The sequence below is a fragment of the Sitodiplosis mosellana genome, unplaced genomic scaffold (genome assembly GCF_009176505.1).
Source record: "Sitodiplosis mosellana isolate CC-2019 unplaced genomic scaffold, AAFC_SMos_1.0 Smas_scaffold_15, whole genome shotgun sequence".
In the NCBI taxonomy this organism is placed as follows: domain Eukaryota; kingdom Metazoa; phylum Arthropoda; class Insecta; order Diptera; family Cecidomyiidae; genus Sitodiplosis; species Sitodiplosis mosellana.
Window position 1 is genome coordinate 951,602 of NW_022595257.1, and position 18,570 is coordinate 970,171.

Sequence of the window (18,570 nt, forward strand, 5' to 3'; positions counted from 1 at the left end):
CATTCTAAAGTCGGCTTATCAAAGTAGACTATAAAATCAATAAATAATAATAATAATAAGAGTTCAACACCTAACTGTTTAATTATGTCTTTAAATTCGTTGACAATTTCAATTAATTTTCAACCTTTTTTTCATTTTTACCGTTCATTATCGGCAGTAGTACATTTTTCAACTCATTTTATCATGATGTGATGCTCACATAATAATCATTAGGCATTAGCGCAAAATAGCGATAACAAAAAACTGTCCTAAAAACAAGAATTCAATCAAATCCACTCCATTTGTGTATGATTGGATAAACAGATTCCTTTTAAAATAACACGTTTGCACAAAGTAGGATCATCTAGTCTAAACGTTGTTTTTGAGGTGGACTCGGGTTTGTTGGGAAACAATTCTTCGTAGCTCGGTGGTGGAACAACTTGTGAAGGTGTAAGTGGAACATGTTGTTGTGGGCCATCTACATTCATAGACCATATATTTGAGGCAGACATGCTAAAGTCACGGCTTTTAATTGACACAGTAGGCAAGGAAGTTGGTATCGCTATCACGGCTGATGATTCAGTATCCCTCTGCATATTTCGACGTTTTGCGTATTTCACCAATTATAAAAAAGAATGTTAGTAAAAATGACATGATAATCGCTTTCATTATGTCTCCGCTGTAAAGCATTGAATTTTCTTCAATCCATGGCAGAAATGTTGAAATATGCGAGTAAAGGATTTTGAAGATTTTCTATTTTATACTTTATACAACACTTTCATTATGAACTAGAGATATTTTTGCCAGTTTTTAATTGATGGAAAACTGAGAATGTCAATCCATTCCGATTTTTCAACAATTTCAATTATTATCCAACAAGTGTCCCATTTTTTTTCCTATTTATTTGGATGTGTTCGTCAATTGTTCGTTAATCCATTTTTAGCGAAACAGTGATAACAAAAAACAAAAAAAATGTTTTAAAAACGTTATACTAGTCGATAATCGAATAGGAATATTCTTTAATTTCATGGAATGTATTGAGTTGTTATCACGTCCTATCATGCTTATCACTTGCTTTCGGTATAAATGATCTCTCAAAAATCGAACTCTTTTTTTAAACGTTGGCATAATCGGATCACTTAAACTGGACGTTGATTATATGGATGTGAGCTGAACTCCGGTTTGTTTGGGAACAAATGATCGTAGCTTGGCGGAGAAACTGATGAAGGTGTTGTCAGATATAGAGTTGATGGTGGTGCGGATGGAACATTGTGTTCGGGAGCATTATAACTTATACTTGACACTATAGGTATGGAAGTTGTTGTCGCTGGCGTTGTCGTTGTTGATGGTTCTGGGCGCCTTCGTCCATTTACACGTTTAACGTATTTGACTAGTAGAAGCACCACCACAATCAACGCTGTTCCTGAAAATCCTACAATCAAAACCATTTTCACTAGGCTCTTTTCTTTAGGCTCTAAACTTTCTTCAATCCATGGAAGAAATGTTGAAATACGAGTATGGGCATCTGATATTATTACATGTAATCAGTTAAAAAAATGTCAATTAAATGTGAATCTAAAAGAAAAATGTAAAAAATATTAGATCTGAAAAATCGTTTGGATTCGCGTTGATTTTTTGAAACAGGAAAAATAAAGACCAATCTCTCAAAAAGATTAGGTTCATCTCGATAGCTTTGCTTCTTGTAAAACGTTATGAATTCGAAAATAAAGTGCATCACCTGCATTCTGAAATGAAAATTCATTGATGATTAGTACTGTAATATATGTGCACAAAGTCCTATATTTACCCAATTATGAGGTTGTGATGATATCCCAACCAAGTAAGATTCTCGAAAAGTCAAAAGACTTCCTGTTTAAAAATTCAGACGAAGTATTACATTTTTGTCAAGATTGCAACCTGAAAACTTTCATTAAAACATATATACAGTATGTTACGTACCTGGCCTTGGATAGAAACTCAGTGTTTCAACACAAAAAAAGTGAGAAGAATTGAGCGATGGGTCCGAAGCTGACATATAGCATCCTAGTATTGCAACTTATACTTGGGAAACATTGAAAATAAAATTGAAATTTTAACCTGAATTGATCTCAATTATATGCATCAGAAGTGATATTCTTACTTCCATTTCCAGATTAACCCATCCAGATACCTCAAAATCTCCATAATTACTATCTGACCAGTATGAAGGTGGCATTTGTACTGGTTGTATCCGATGTGAAAAATTGATTTCTTCAACTATTCGCAATAGCGCCAAGTTATTCTCTTCCGAATAATATTTATATGACTCATGTTCTTTAATATTTTCTATGTTAACTCGAAGACCATCATCGTTTTGTCCAAATATTCCCAGAATTGCATAAATCCGTTCAGGTTTTTTTTGCATACACACAATAGGCAGTTGTTAAAATGAATCGATTATTGAGTAAAGCGCCACCACATCCAAGGCAATCCTCGACTTTTGATCGTATTGATACTTGAAATGGAAATTGTCCATCTTCAGCGATTTTTCGAGGATTCACTTCAACTTTTGTGCCACTTTCACTGTTAGCTGCTATACAAACCGTATGAACTAGCACGATAATCAAATTGAACTTCATTATGGAAGATTGAAATTGAATTTCCAACAAAATGTTTCAACAAATTTTATGATGAAAAGAATTGGTCATTGAACAGTCAATTGTTGAACTGTTTGCAATGACAGTTGAAACACTTTTGCTCCATAATATCAATTACGACGTATCGATTTCACTTCTCTTATCAGATTTGGCACGAGTTACTGATATTACGCTGAAAGTGAAATTCCTATTAAAGTTAAGATAAGCCATCAATATCTATCGACTGATATAGTGAAACATTCATGGTTGCTATGTGTTCTGTTGTGCATATGAACCACCACATATGTTTTTATTTTTGGAGTCTTTGAATTGATTAGAGAATCATATACATTTGAATACATATTCAAATTGCGAACTGCACATACAACTAACAAAGTTGAAGCTCCACTACCATTGGTAGTCTACCAATCTGATGACAAAATCGTTCTTACGAATGAGTAATAACTGAAAAGAATTTTTTAAAGATTCTGAATTGCAGACTTTTTCTCATTTCACAACACTTTCATATGTATTGATGGTGTTTTGGCACTCTTTATTGGCGATCCATTTATAAAGTACGGTAGAGATTATGGCAGCGCCATATAACGATAATGACAGCTAGTACGTCAACGAAGCACGACAGCAGTTTTTCCATGAGAGACAATATTTGACACAGTTTTTTTGCGCACTACTCAGTCGTTCTTTTCATTTGTATAGCTTTTAAGAACTGACAATAAAGTCAAGAATACTAAAACACCTTCGCTACTGATCCCATGTTACTGATATCACGCGTCAAAACCGTAATACCGGATTAAGTGGATACAAACGGTTGAAATATATCGAGAAACGTCAATGTCATTGTTCCTGGCTTATCAGTTTCGTTTGTTGGATTATTCATTGACGGCGCTGATATTATTTTGAGGATTCCTTTGAAATCGTTCTATTAACCGCCAAGTGGTTAGCGAAAGAGTTTCACAATAAATTTTCGCTTAATTAAGTTTCGCTTAAAAGCAAAAAAAACGAATAAACGCTATTTAAATGATTAAAGAATGAAACTACCAATCTGAATACATTTGATAATTCGATTTGTTTTCATCAGCATTTCTCGTGAATTCATGCAAAGTTCATTGAATTCTTCTTCCTCGAAATTTATCGATATCGAGCTAAACGAAAAAAAACGATTTCTCAAAATAAATATTAATCGAATTGTTGATATCTGATTTTGTGGTCTGGTTTTATGTATCGAAACATCTTTCTGATGACATGCACGCCACAAAATTCAATGAATGAAATGAAAAACAAAATCGTCTCGTTTAAATCTATAAACGCAAAATTTGTCCCATTTAAAAATTACATACCCCATTTATGGATGAATGCAATTCGGTTTGAATGAGCTTTAATTTCATTATGTGAATACAAACACATTTTTACTCCGCGTTTACTGTGTGTTATTAATTTCCATATTATGATATGAATAATTGATAATTTCAGTTTAATTAGTCGGCATTTTTTTTTTGTTGGGGTTTGAATCCCGAAAAAATTACTGCAATTATTTATTCATTCATGGCATGATCGCACGATCCCTGCTCGTTTTTGTTGCGATGTGTGTCGTGTATGGATGGCGCGATATCCAATGGTGATGAGCATTTGTACAGTGCATCAGATAATGTATGCGTTGACGAGCAAAGGGACGCGAGCGAACAGACGGAATAGAAAGACCAAAATAAAACGCAACCAAATTAAAAACGCATTCGAAGTAATTACGAATAGAGGTTCAGTCGATCTATATAGCCTACTTAATGCCTATTTGTTTTGATTAATACCGTGCAAGTGTCATCCGAACACAAAATACCGGACATTGAAACACAAAATCACTTTGAAAAATCCCAAATTTTTGTTTGTCTTTTTTCATTCTCCACCGAAAATGGTGAAATACAATTACAATGCACGAACTCGTTTATTGATTCGTTAAATTCATAACGCTGTTATAGCGACGAGGGTTCTTATTCAATTATTTATCATTATTTTTGTTTCGGTATTGTTTGCATTCATTTTTGGGTTTCTATTGAAATATCCATTCGGATTTTTATATTGACCAAAAATGATATCATCATCGCCATTAAATATTTATTTCAATTTTGATTATGATTACCATTTTCGTATTATTTCAATACTCAATGAGACAGTATTACAATTTTCGGTTGTGTGCGGTGCAGTTTTTGATACACACAATTTGGTTGATTGACTGTTATCATGAACAATGGAGTCAAAGAACACGTTCGCATTTGTCACGCTAACAACAACCGCATATTTCATTTTCTTTTCTTTTTTCGCTTTTATACTGACTTTTCATTGACTAAGAATTCAATGTTTCGTCTTCGCTTCAAACCAGAATTCCAAGTTTTGTTATCCATTTCGGTAGAATTTTCCACTTTTTGCTTTCTTTTGTATGCATTCAAAACATTGTTTGATTTAATTTTCAGGATTTTAAAAGGATTCTTTACCATTTTCATATCCAAATGAGTAAAATTATTTTAGCAAAATCGGCTTTGCATTTCCTTTGAATTCTATCTTCAAGCAAATACAAATGCGCTCATTGGCAACATTGAGTGTGGATTTGACCGAAAACCGAGGCTCAATTATTTTTAGTTAATATTCCAAACGAATTTAGTTACAATAAAATAGTTGTGACTCTAAATGTGTTCAGATGGGTTGCGTGCACTGTGCACTGTAGTTGATGTTCGCTGATGCAAACTCATGCGAGAGAAGAATATTTGTGTTTAGTCTGTGGACGCAATCTAATTCAAAGGAGGAAAATGCACAGATTCACTGCATCAAATGTGTGAATCCGCCCGCTGTGTGAGTGTTGCATCTGAATCCACTCACAACAGTAACGTGTGCAAGTGAAAAGACAATATCAATCTTATTCAATCTCAATCATCGGAAATTCGCTATAAATAGCCAATGAAGAGTAGGTAAATCGCTCAGTTTTTGGATTATCTAGTTTGAACAACATTTAATAAGAAAAAAATGGTCAACAAGTGAAAATAGTGTGGAAACAATAAAGTGATTGTTTCTTGATTGTAAGGATCCAAAGGGAGACTGAAATAAATACTCGGTAAAGTGATGGTGGTGCAACTAGCTACTTTATTCAGTGAGGTTTCAAACAATAATAAATGTGATAAACGGTAAAATTGGTATTTATACCAAAAAATACTACACATGTTCTAAAGCCAATAATTAATATAAATTGGGAGCCTCTGTCCGGTCGGGATAACTTGGTGTACATGCGTACTCACATGGTCTTAATTAGTTAGTCATAGATATGATTGTTGATTGCATCATCTCTATCTTATTAGCGTCATCATGTAGATAATTGTTGGACTTAGTGAAATCCGTGAATAGAATTGAATTTATTTTTTGGACTTAAAATATTTCAGAAACGAGAAATACTCTGCCAATCGGATATCAAAGAAATGGACTCGTTTTTGGTTTGAAAATATTATATCGAAGAATGAAAAAGAAAATTATTTTCATCCAGGACCGCCAAGAACTGGCCAATGTAGTAGGCTTTGCATTCCTTAATTCATTGTAAAGGATAATGCAAATGCGCTCATTCACAACATTTAGCATTTGTATATTAGCGTCTTTTCGTATTTGGCTGATGTGTTAGAGCGGTGCGGGTGTGGCGTTGGTTCGGTCACCATATAACCGTCTCTTTCTCGCGCGACGCTCGTGTTGAGTCTATAGATTAAGAGTTTCACGCGAACGGAATGGTGGTTGTGTTAACGAGGCGTAATATCGCTCGCGAATTGAGAGGGTGAGTATGCATTGATGCATGCATTGCAGCATTGCGTTTGTGGACCCGCCGTATCTTTTTCACATCGGACCATAGCGTGAGCCATAGTTTTACACGTGTTAGATAGACAACAGGTTTCATCGGAAACCACTCTCGCTGCATTTCCGTAAACAATTGTAAGGGTGAGCGAAAAGGGTGTTAGTTTTTTGATGCTATTGTTGCTATCTCTGTCATTGGATTTGCACTATAAATAACCGGTGCATCCTATGTAGTTTGTTCAGTTTTCTTTAAATCTAATTGGATAAACATCTCCCTAAAACCAAATCAAGTGCTAAAAAAGTGTGAATTAAATAAAAATAAAGTGTTTGATTTATTTCTTGATAAAACTAAAAAAGAACTTAGAATAATTCGAGCCGGAAATAAAATCAGAATTCGGACTTAGAATATTCAGAACAAAAATAAATAGTTAATTGAATTTTCCAGTACATCGCAGCAAAGTAACAAAAAAACTTAGTCATCGAAATTCAATCGGCTATATTAAATAGAATAGAGATTTGGAATTGAACACTTGGAAAAATTCGAGCTGAAAAATAAGTTGACTACATGGATATGAAGAAGATATAATGTAGTCAACTGATTTTTGGCTCGAAATTTTTCAAGTGTTGAATTAGTTTTCATTCTTCGATATCATATTTTCAAACCGAATGTCAGTTCTTTTCATTTCTTCCCATTTTTTTCTCACTTTTTTCGTGTAAATGTGATTTTGCACGCCAAAAACACTATATCTCACCGTCCACCGAAATGTGTCGAAATGCATGCGATTGATCGATCATCATGAAGATAACCAACGATTAAAGTAGCTATTTCCGTAAATTTATTCACAGCTAAATCACCATAAAATTGATTCCAGAAACTCCATATCGAAAAAATCGTTATTCACGCGAACTCAGATGAATAGGACGAAAGAGAGAATGGGTTGAAAATGGCGAAAAAAGTGATCATTTCGTCTTATAAAAATACGTTTATTTCCAGTTTATTTTTGGAAATCATAAAGAGGGTCCAAATATATAGCCTCGATTCGTGTTCAAAAAAATATTGGTGAATCTGTTGTTCTGTCCTTCGATTTAATATTCTGTTTATATTTTTATATTCTGTTATATCCGGGCGATACGTTTCGAAACGACAGAAACTCAAAGTTCACCAAAAAATTCTCTCTCGCCTGCACCATACGAAATGTGTTGGTTGTATTCTAAAGAATAGAAAAAAAGACGTTAAAAGAGACAGACATGGACAGAGAGGGCGATAGAGAGATATCTCTGTGTAAAACCTTGGTAAATTGATGGTGAGGAACATGGGCGAACCACATTGGTCCAAGGACAAAACTTTTTTTCTTTTCATCTTCTTCTTTTTCTTTTGTGTGTATTTTTCTGCGCAAACTCAAAACGGTCTGCTGTGTTCATTTTTCTATTGATTTGCCATATGAAATAATTTTTTCCAATGAGCTGACAAATTATATTGGTCGTTCCTTTGCAATGGTACGGAACAATGAAAAAAAAACGACAAAGGAAGAGAGAGAAAAAAAAGAAAGATTAATTGTATTTGTGCAGATCGTGTCCAGGCATTGCACAAACATCGATATTCGATAGAGGCCCATTCTATGATACATTTGCCTAACAGCAAAGGAATAAACCTACAGATATATCTATTTCCAACAGTTTTGTTGTTATCTCTCTTGTCTTCCTTCGTCATTCGTTCTTCTTTTTTTTTGCAAAACTCTGTCTACATTGTGTTCATATACGAAATAAATTTAAAATGAAATAAAAACGCAACAAAAAAAAACGAACCAAAGTTAAATGTGTGTATTTGGTTTTTGTGTTCATTTTTATCAGATTTTCTTTTGCTCCATTTTCTTGTGTACGTATATTTGTTCGATTGCCTCTTTCGTTCTTGTTTTCGTGATGTGTTTTTTTTCGGGTTCGTTTTTTTTCCTCTCTTCGTCTTCTGTTGTTGTTGTTGTTCCACTTCATTTTGTCTGACTTTTATATTAATACTTGTTGCCTTAAAAAGTGAATCGCCATAACGAATGGTGTTTGTGTACGGTATTCAGCTACCGTCTTACACCACATCACAGCTAATTTCATAAAATGAACACATGCATACACGTGCAATCAACACACACACACACATGCATCATTTTGGACAATGCAACTGAGGAAATTCAAAATTTAAAACGACAGAGAACAAAGAGAAAAATAAGAAATGAAAAAAAAGTAATCCTTCGATTCACTCACTTCGTTCGTTCTTCGTTCGTTTTTGTATTGCTGTCTTGAATCCACTTTTCATGCGCACAGAAAAAAAACTCCAAGCGAGGATATGATGTGCCCAACATCGAATTACATATTCCCTCACCAGCGCACAAGTGAGATGTAGCCTGTGTTAAAGCCATTCGTTATTTGATTTTGTTCATAAAAAAAACATGAAATGTCGCTTAGGCCGTAACATTAAATTTGATTTATTGTGCACTTTCGAAACGGTGCTTTTTTATAAGTTTTGCTCAAAAAGTCGTCGTTGTCGTGGAGCAAGACAAAAGCTGGCCAAAAATCACCATTTTTACGAGATACAAATTAACAATAATAAAAATTGTTCGGTTAAAGTCTCTGTTTTTCTCTCTCTCTCTCTCTTCCTCTCTAAATCTCTGGCAATCTATCTCTCTGTATCTTTCTCGCTCACTTCCTTGCTCTGTCGATCTTTCGCTATGTCAATCGATTGCCCTCTTTCTCACTCTGTCCGTCTCTTGCACTCTCGCATTCTCGCTGTCTTTTTCTCAATATTTCAATCTCTCACAATCTCGCTCTTCCAATCTGTCACCGCTTAAGTTGGAGGAAGGAAAAAAAAATTAAGCCAATGACCACAACAACAACAGCAACAATCGAATCGTTACGATCAGATTTTAAACTGATATTGAATCCTCTCTCACTCGAGTGTAATAAAAAACGGCTCAATTTTGGTCTATTTATTCTTTTTGAACCGATTTATTTTCCGTTCTTACAAAAACATTCGACAACAAAACCCTATTATTTGTACGATTTTGGTATTATTTCTATTGATAGAGAATAAAAATCCATGAATTTGTTGTTTTTGACTATTGGATATTGGGCCTGTTATTATTGCCCTTGAACATTTCGTGAACATGTGATCATAAAAAAAAACGGTAAGAAAAAAGGAAGACAAAAAAGGAAATGCTACAAAGGTTTATTATGCATTTTGTTGGACTGTGTGTTCAAGTGAACGGTTTTTGTACTCCTGGGCTTAAGAATGGAAATGAAAAATGATTATTGTTTGATTTTCGCCTAAATATACAATTTTTATTGATGGTAATTTGGTGTTAGGTGTTTTGAATCCTGATTGAAAATTACAGTCGAATGAAAATAAAATAGAAACTTCTGTATAAATAAAAAATAAACTCTTTTTGAATTGGAATCGTCTATCCTTGTCTAACCATTATCGCCGAAGTGGATGGGTTCAACATGCATTCTAACTATAGCCCAGTGGACGTAGTTCAATTCGATCGGTCGCTGTTGCTACGCTTGCACAACTGAAGAGGCACATGTACGAAAGCCATAAAAAAGAAGAAAATGAAGAAAAGAACGAGAGAGAGAGAGAGAGAGAGAGAGGGAGAGAGAGAAACGGCCAAACTGGATTTTCAAACTAATTTATGAATCCTACGCATACGAACACTTTTATCGTTAGCAGCATTGATTTTTACGCGTCTTGATCCAACGGAGCGAGATCCAAGAGAGTGAGAGAGCGAAAGAGTGAGCGAGAGTCAGCGTGCATACGCTTCGAGGAGAGTTGGCATGGTACACAAACAAAGAAAACTGAACAATTGGGCTTCGAATGAAGCGAAGATTTGATTATCGAATGAAAGAATACAAACAAAACAAACGAAAAAAAAATACAGCAGCAGCAACAGCAAGAGCAACAACAACAACAACAACGAAACCAGCTCTCTCTCAAAAAAAAATAAGGCGATCGACAGAAGACAAGACGAAAAAGATGAGGGAAAAAAAATCACACTAAACACACGTATTCACCGTTAACCGATGGGCTGCTTCAAATTATATGCATTCAAAAAGGGAAGAATAAAATTAACGAACGTGGAAAAATGAAATAATGAGCATCGAGACACCGAGTCGATCGATGCGGACTCGAGAAATTCACAGAGCCCGAACAAAATGCAGTGACGAAAAACTGTACAAAGTAAGAAGTAGCAATTTTGGTGAAATGTTTACAGCATTTCGACCTGCAGTCACTACGCAGTGCAGTGCGTACAACAACACGTTGGGTTTGCGTGTAATTTTTGCAGAAAATGCGCCCGGTTTCGTTCCCGCTTCTTCTTTTTTTTGTTGTTGTTTAATTATAATGAGAGTTTAGTTGGCTATCTGCCTTTGGCTTAAATTGAATCGCATTTGGACTGCATGTAATTTGAGAACATGGAAAAACAACCGATTTCTACGGAAATTGCTAATAATTTACGTGTAATTTATTTCCATTGTGGTTTCACTGCACTGTTTATGTGCTGGATTAATCTGTTTTTGTTGTTGTTGTTGTCGTTGTTGGTGCTGTTTTCGGTTTTAATTTCACATTCGATGCACTTGAAAACAATCGCTTCCAACGAAATGATCTTTATTAAATTGGCCCTCATTTCGAATAAACCGAATTTGACTCGTAATTTGACAACTCTCACTGTTTACATTTTGGCAGGTTTTTCTTTAGGTCTTCATTATTGTTGATGTCTAAATGAAATTTGCAGAAAAAAAAGAAGGACATCGGTGAATATTGATTCATATGGAAGTGGTTGCGTCAATCAGATTGATTTAATAAAGATAAAGACAGTCAAAATTGCATTTAATTCAGGAGCTCATTGAATGAGCTTTATTCAAAAACTTAAAATGAGAAGAAAAAAATACTCATCAGTTGGACAATACTCTAGCCCATGTAACAGTTGATCGATTTTATTCATTTGTCCAGGTCATTCATGAATGCCTCTGCCGAGGCGAAAATTGATTTTCGGTGGGCTTGTCTTAAGCCACTAAGTAACACCTTTTATTCTACTTTCAATATAGATTTTCAAATTAAGAAGAAGACATTCAAATTGGAATTCGACTCGACAAAATTGTCCTGGAAAGCCAGTCTATGTGATTCATTCCATACATTTTCATGCAAATCTCACAAATGAATTGAAATCAAGCAAAAGAAAAAATCATGAAATTTATCGAAAAACCGTGAAAAAAGCCAAACAGACCTATGAACAAGCAGATGAGTCCAAAACTCTGAGCAAAACTTCCCATTCCAAACTTCCAAGATCGATCTGACTAGACAGGAACTTTCGTTTCCTACACAAATTTTAAATTCTCTTCGCCTGTACTTATGTTCCACCCGTCAATTTTTTATTTTTTTAAAAGCTAATTTCTCAGTATCACCTCGAAGAAATGTTTTTTTATCCAGAAAAGTGAAAAAAAAAAGTTTGTTTTGGTTGGAACAATGTAAAAATTATTTGTAAACCGGCACCGTAGTGCGAGTCATGTTAAATATTAAATTGCATTCCACGAACCAATAAAAGTGGCAGCAGCATCAGGCGTAGTCGTAGCCGGAATGAGTACAATAGACATAGAGAGTGAGCCATGATCTCTTGCTCAGAATGAGCAGTCGTGCATGGCATGAATATATAATAACACAATGCAACCGTATAAAAATCGAGACATGAACAATGCGAACCCAAAAAATGAGTGTATTTGTCTCAGGTTAAGTGATTTAACATTGAACCCGAAGCCCATGTAAATGGAAGAATGTGCGAATTATCGTAAGCATTAAATTACATCATCATTCGCTCGTTTTGGGTCGGAAATTCGCGTTGTATCTATTCTTAATTTCTTTTGCATACACATACTCGTGTTCATCATGTATATTGCCAATTCATCCCAATGCATTGCGGCCAATTGTTGGTGGCCTGCCTCGATTTCTATTCACATGCTTCTGACTGCATACTTATGATCCGTAAAGTTTTTGTGCAGAAAAGTTGCAAAATGAATTAGCATAAAATTCGAAACAAAGCCGTTAAAAATTGGCCTGTTTGTTAAATTGGCCAAAAAACGAACGAGAAAAAAAAATCTCCAGACGAAACGTAATTGCTTCAGTGGCTGATTCTCTGTTTGCGTCGCGTTTTGTTCTTAATTGCATTTTAATCTTGCGTAATATCGTTGACGAGAGAGAAAAAATTGACTCATTCCCAGTTCGACCGTCAATTTTATTCACCGTGGTCAAATCACTCAGCTGTGCAACGAAAAATATGATTTAACTCAAATTATATGCGGTTGAAATAGGGCCAAAGGTATGCGAAACAAATAGCGACGGATAAATATCGTGGCTGACAAAATGTTTGGACATTCCGAAGTTGTTAAACGGATACAAAGCAAAGTTGGTTAAATAGACACAGAGTTCACATTTCAAGTGTAATTTTCGCACGAGCGCACGGTAGCTTAGAGGCGCGTTAAGAAATTAAGATTTTCGCTTTACTGAAAACAGTTCAACCTAATCAACGGTGAAACTCATGACTCATAACAACACTTTGAACGGGTTTAACTCATAGTGTCTTGTTACGACGCTAACTATGTGAAATGGCTATGAGGTTTCACCGCAATTTGCTGACGAATGGTCAAACAGTGTTGATAATACTCAGCCCATATGCATTATTATGCATTACAATATGGGCCATATGTATCCAAAGGTTCGACTTGAAAAATTGGTCATTTTGACTAACATGTATTTCCTTTTGTTCGCTACTTGCATTCACTTGAATTATGTATTGTTGTGCTGTAACTCTTTGGCCGTTGAAATATACCCAAATGCTTCGACCTATCAAGTGCTACGACTGATTCAACATGCACGTGCAAGAAATCCAAAGGAATTGTGTCCAAAGGCTCAGTTTTTTTCATTCTCTCCCCCGGTCTCTGTCTCCCTCGGTCTCTGTCTCTCCATCACTCTCTCTCCCTTGCTCTATCTTTCTGGCTCGCTCGCTCTCTTTTCCCTCGCTGCCTGTGTCGTTCTCTCTCTTTTTCTTGCTCAGTTTCTTGCGTTTTTTTTTTCAGTTTTGCGTTCTAAACGACCTGTAATTGAAAATGATCAAGCATGGAATTGGTCGGTCATTGGTTTTATTGTGTGTGCATCTCACTTGCATCCGATTTCTTTCAACACAATTTTTTGTTCGCTCCGAACACGAGTTTTTTTCTCTCTGTGTTTACGTTTGGTTGAAATTTCCATGCTTCTCTAATGCACACACACTCACACACTCACATACTCGTACGCGGTGTAAAAAACAACAACAAACATTCTGCTTCGAACGGACGAAGACTTGCTGACGAAGAATCGAGAAGGAGCAGAAAAAAAAATCCGAGAAAACGGAGACGTAAAAATACGTTTGGTTCATGTTTCGCTCTTCGATTCTAATAAATTATGTGTGTATGAGCGTTTTTGTTTTCAATTTTTTTTTCTCTTCTTTCTCTCTTTATACTCGTGTTTACAATATGAAGCCAAAAGGTTCGTTGTGTCGTTGTCCGTTGCATTCGTCGATATATTTTTTTTCTACGCAAACCAAAACACACTTACACACAAAGCGCAAGAGCGAAACGAGTGAAGAGAGAGAGGAGAAATACTTAGAAGTTGGTTTCGAATTTTCAGAAATCCTCGTCAATTTCTCGGAATTGTAGGCTTCGCTGTGCGTTGTTGTTGTTGGTGCTGTTGCTGTTTTTTTTTCTTCTTTGCCTTTTTTCTCTGTTGTTATCGCCATCGTCATCGTTGTTGACGACGACGACGACGTCGTGCCTGCTCTGATACGTCTCTTTTCTTCCTCTTTTATGAACCTTCGCTCGTTTTAACTGGTTTAATTTTAGAGTTTTATACGTTTTTCAACTCTTGAGTACGATTGCATGATGCAGGTAGCTGCAAGATGTAGCCGATTTTTCGAAACACAGAGAGAAATATCCTGTAAAATGCATAAATTCAAACCCCAGCACCAAGTCATTGACCAATTGTTTATCGTTTCGCTTCAACAAATCAGATAGAGAGCGCGCGCAAGAGAGAGACCATAAAAAAGGCAACAACAACAACAACAACAACTCACATACAAGACAAAACCAAAAACCAATGTGCTTTTACCTGCGGCGATCGATGCTGTTTTTTTATGACTTTTATTGGTCTCGAAGAGTTGGTAGTGATTGCATTTTAAGTTCAGAAATACAGAGAAAAAAAATTAACCGTCTAACACATTCATGTTTACGGACCATTGAATTGCATCACTTTTACGGGGCCATCATAAAGTCACTTTTTTCACTTCCTTCCACCAATTCCATCGTTTTAATCATAAATACCATTCAATGAGCTGTTGAATATTCGGCTTAATTCACCTAATGAATTTTTTATTTATTAGAATGTGAAAAATCTTTGAGCCAATGGCTCAATGAGCCATCGAAATGATGTGAAATGTAAACCATCCATAGAAAGTTGAATGCAGTCAACGTTTCCGTGGAAATATTTTCTAAGATCCATCAACATGGATACAAAAAAAAAAGAGAAAAAAACACAGAAAACGAAGAATCCGCTTTTGAAATGGAAAACGAGGCAAAATCCATAAAGCCGACGCAACTGTCTTGAACCCATTGCAAAATGATCAAGTGTTCTAATGCACTACTTAAAACACTTGATTTACAACTTGATCTCAATTCCAGGCCGATTGAGACGCTCTTCGACTTATTTCTTAGATCGATTGTGAATGAAAGTGATTCACTTTGATTGCATGTGATGAAATTCAAGAAATTATTCCGTATGAATCCACACACAGATTAGATTGAGTCCAAGGTTAAGAGCTCACTCATCAATTTCGCATTGAATTTTTTTTTCATCTTTTCGATGTGATTTCACCGAGCTTTATCAATGAGTGTAACTATCGTAAATCAAAGTGTGTAAGTGACGCCTCAATCGATTTCATTGTTACACATCGTTCTGTTGTGTGTTTATCAAAGACCTGGAGCTGATGATACAAAACAAATCGACTCATATTGTATCACAATTCGTTTTTTCTCGATAATAACAATTGTCATTTATAGATCGTTGATTGGTCGAAAGATTCCACTCGAAACTTGAGCCGACAAGTCTGACATCGAAATTGGAAAATAGTCAATTTGAAGAAAAAAAAATCGAATAAAACACAATCAAATGAATCACAGCAATCGTATGATCAATTCATTATCTGTCGGACACTCAATGCGTCACTGTTTTGGAGAGCAAAACTCGACTTTGGAATCATGTGGCAATAAAATGTGACAATTCGTTACAAACGATTCATTGCAGAAGAATTTCAGTCTATTTTTAGATACACGCAATAGCGATATTTCGACACTGAATTACAAATCTATTGATTCTTGACCACTTTCTCTGAGTCAGACAGAAGGATTGCGTTGAAATTAAGGCGATATTGTTATCAATTCACTCCAGTTGATTCAAATTTGCTTTATTTTCATCAAATTTTTTCATTCAATTCAATTTGGATTCATCGTTTTTTTCTTAAACTAAACTCAAATCTTAGTTTGCGTTGCACAGGTTGAGTTTTTCTTGACAAATTTGTAATTTGGTAAAAGACTTTTTTTACTCGGTAGTTTTGTTTGGAGATGTATTGAGTGATCAATAAAGAAAATCTACGAAAAAATGTGTGAAATTGACAAAAGTTTTGAAAAAGTCATAACAAAACTCAATTTCTCCACAAACTTGGTCAAATGTTTCAATTACATCATCCTTCGAAAGAAAAAATTACGATTCACATAAATAATTCTGTCAATGGATGAATAAATTGCAATCGAGAGGCTAATATGTGTCTCTATCAGAGGCTCTTTGCAAACACATTCAAATTACGATCCAAACGACGAAAAAAATTAGGCCAAAAATTGATCTAATTTAAAATCTCAATCTGTAAAATCAATATGACTGAGAAAAAACGAGTCAGCGACATGATAATTGTTTTTCCATTCGGTCTTATGCATTTCGTATACTTTCTTAATAACTTGATCGTAAACATTAGTGCGCCTCTTGAAGGCGACAAACGGCAATTAACAAATATGATTTATTTGTTTTGCAATTCGATCTATGTGAAGCGCGCGCTTATTTAAATTGCACAGCTGCAAAACTGTGTGTGCGCTTGCTGTGATGGTCGCATTGAGGCAAGAGTAAAATGCGCGCACTCACAACCCAAATGGGTGCCGTTTTTATTAGTTCTCGAATAATTTATGTTTAAAGAGGTCAGAAGTGTGTCTCTCTTTTTTTTGTCTTGCGATTAAATTTGATTTCGAAACGAGATTCTTAATGATAAACGCAGAACTGGAAATGAATTGTGATATGTATATTTTGGTGCGCTGGCAACGCTAAAATCTCATTTTCGGAATATGGAATTCCACTTGACCTACGATTCCTATTTTATTGTTGCATTTCAATTGTGCCGCGAGCACACAAAGCGCGCGCGCCGCGCAACCACGCTCTGCGATATTCACACTCATATGACAAAACATTCACAACATTAAATTCCGTATCGCATTTCAAGTTTCCGAAATTCCCCGCTTTTTACTGCTACGTCGCACATTTGACGTCGTTCTGTTTTCATCGCTAGTAACCCAATTCTAATAAATGAGCTGTTCAAACGTGTTTAGAGCTCCATTTTGGCAGACCGTTTTGTTTTTTTTGCCTTTAAATTATGCCATTTGTTGTTGTTTTTCACAATCGATACAGGTCGTTAACATAAAACGTAAACAAATGAGCAATCATTGTCTTCGGTTGCGAAATTCAATTCGATTTTGATATATGGATCATGGTTTTGGTCAACGAACCATGATATCAAAACAAACCAAAAATAGTCTTATCTAACTGAAAACAAAAGAAGTTTGTTTTGTCATCGAAATCGACAGTTTTTGTTGTTGTTGCGCTATTAATGAGTTCTTGCCTTTGAAATCGATTTTTCTGGAATCGATACGTTTTTGCCATTGAAATCGTTGATCTCTTTTGATCTGTATACAAAATCGTCTTAATTAAATCAATATTATTGAATCAGTATAGTTCTATGCAAAAAAACAGAATCAGAAGTAAACAAAAGACATGTCGTTTCATGCTGCAGGTCGAGAACACTTGTGACTTTGTTTATTCTTCATGTTTACGCGAACTTTGTCTCCGCTGCAACGAAGGTGTATGCGCAAGCGTTCGCGCTGTTGTAATGCGTCTCATTTCAATTACCATTGATTTTGTGCGCATAAACGAGAATTGCAATTGTGCATGGTTTTAAAGCGAAAACTGGTTTTTACGCGCCAAAATGTCCTCGCCAACCACAAACTTACAACACATACGCGCAAAAAAAGCAACAATCACAGAACTCTCTGTACGTAAAGAGGGTTTTGAAAAAAAAAATGAAACTCTGAACGCAGAGAGCGTTAAAAAAAGAGCAAAACGTAAAAAATGATGAAAAGAGAGCAAAACGTATGGAGTTTTGTTGTTGAAAACAAAAATAAAAACTGGCGTAAAGTGTGTACTAAACAAAACTCGACGCAAGAATAGCGTATCAAAAAGAAAAGCCAAAGAAAACAGGTACCAAACGCGCACTGTTTATATTTTCACGATGTCGTTATTAATAACCGTACTCCAAAATGGTAAATCATGACATTTTCCTGTTCTTCTTATAAAAAGTTACAATTACTCTCTGTGCATGCTCCTCGTATGGATTCAATCCAAATTGACATCACTCACACAAGTGCTTGCGCGCATCAATCGCTGCATCAAAATGAACATGTTCATGTTATCGCATGAACGATACGTGTTTTTTTCTCTGCAGCCCAATAAGAAGCTAATTGCTTTTCATTCAAAGAATCAATCGGTAAATATCGCGGACAAAAAACTGGTTGTTTTCGCGCCATTCTGACCGTCAACGGCCTGCGATTATTATCATTTCAGTAATTCATTAAACGATGTATCTGTTTTTTTTTTAATAATTATTATCAAACAGAATTTAAATGCAAATTTTTTTACGGTGCATAAATTCAAACTCATTTCGACACTATTTATAGCCGAGAGATAATATCTTTATATTTA

The 18,570-nt window shown here is 35.3% G+C and overlaps 1 long non-coding RNA gene across 1 annotated transcript; it reads right to left on the reverse strand.

The window, feature by feature from the left end:
• Positions 1-726: 726 nt before the first annotated feature.
• LOC129568062 (uncharacterized) lies at positions 727-3,297 on the reverse strand. Its single transcript, XR_008687901.1, has 4 exons — positions 2,120-3,297; positions 1,939-2,040; positions 1,787-1,848; positions 727-1,724 (listed from the first exon to the last, which is right to left on the reverse strand). It is a non-coding gene; the product is annotated as an uncharacterized LOC129568062 (long non-coding RNA).
• Between the last annotated feature and the right edge of the window lie 15,273 nt (positions 3,298-18,570).